At 56.1% G+C, this 1,377-nt stretch overlaps 1 pseudogene; it reads right to left on the bottom strand.

The window, feature by feature from the left end:
* Positions 1 to 309: 309 nt before the first annotated feature.
* LOC102381929 overlaps positions 310 to 1,377 on the bottom strand; it is a 5,702-nt pseudogene continuing 4,634 nt past the window's right edge.

The raw sequence follows: 1,377 nt of genomic DNA, 5'->3' as shown, positions 1-1,377 counted from the left end.
CCAGTCTGTGCATGGCATTGCCCAGGGAACATGCAACCCCCTCCCACCGCACACACTGCACCCACACAGTTGCTAGGGTGCGGTCTTTCACCCGCCACCTTCATTTCTGTGTTACACCCAGAACAGCACCTGGTGTGCCCCCCGTGGTGCAAGCATTGCGCCGCCTTCTCTTGCCCTTCGCTGGAACGTGAGTCACTGAGCAAGGCTGCTGCGTGGAGCCAAGGCCCAGGGCGAGTGTCCAACCTGCCCAGCTCTTCCAACACCCCCTTCTTCTGGCGAAGTGTGTAACAGCAGAAGACAAGGACGCACAGCGGTCGAAGTACTGCTGCCTGTAAGACTCTATGACTTTGCGGGGACACGGCTCCATGCCAGCTCTGGCTGTTCAGGGTGTGTTGGGAGGTTGCCATGGGTGTTCAGAAGCCGCCCAGCTCGATATTGGGGATCTTGACGCCAAAATCACCAAGCTCGCACCTGGAATGGAGCTGGCAGGGTGAATGCAGGTGGAAGTACAGCCTCGGGCTGAGCCACGGTCCCGCCGGGCAGGCGTCAAGAGGCTGAGCTGAGTTATCTGGGCCAGGTGGTGCCGGGAGAGGACACAAGGGCTCGGGGCCTGCAGCCCGCGTACCTCAGGCTGTCGGAGAAGGCCTCCACGCAGTACTTAGATGCTATAGTCCCCTCCATTTACAGACAGCCTGCCTCCTATGCCTGCCACATTGACAATGCAGCCCTGGCCTCTGCGCACCAGGGGCAGCAGGCTCAGCGTCACCTCATTCAGACCCACCAGGTTCACATCCAGCACCCTGGTTAAGTTGACCTTGCTCAGCCAGTCGTTGCAGCCAAAGCATCCCAAGACCCCTGCATTGTTCACCAGGCCCCAAAGCCCTGGAGAGACTTACTCTGTGCCTCCCCTACGCTCTCTGATGGGGCAGCCAACGCCTCCTGCCCTAACTCTGTTATGATGAGAGCCTGGTTTTGATTCAACAGAAAGTTTCCTCAACCCAACCTGCTTCCCCGGCAGGACTCTCCTGGGTAGGGGGAGGTCGGTCCCAGCTGTTAGGATTCGACTTGGATTCTGTTTGCCAGAGCCCTCCAAGGACTGACATGGCAACTCAGCTTGTCGAGTGAACTTTCATAGGAACCCCTAGGCCTTATTACAAGTTTCCTCCCTGTAATCTGAACCCAGAAAGTCTCATTGGATTAGAATTAATTACTGTAATTAGCATTTGGCACATTGCCTATCTTCCCAATCTTCAAGAAAGGGAAGTGGGCAGACCAAAACCGGATTCATAGATTCATAGATCCATAGATTCATAGATGTTAGGGTCGGAAGGGACCTCAATAGATCATCGAGTCCGACCCCCTGCATAGGCAGGAAAG

The sequence above is a fragment of the Alligator sinensis genome, unplaced genomic scaffold, assembly GCF_000455745.1.
Source record: "Alligator sinensis unplaced genomic scaffold, ASM45574v1 scaffold1065_1, whole genome shotgun sequence".
Taxonomy (NCBI): domain Eukaryota; kingdom Metazoa; phylum Chordata; order Crocodylia; family Alligatoridae; genus Alligator; species Alligator sinensis.
Note: the sequence above shows the minus strand (reverse complement) of the source record. Positions and strands in the feature narration are given on the sequence as shown.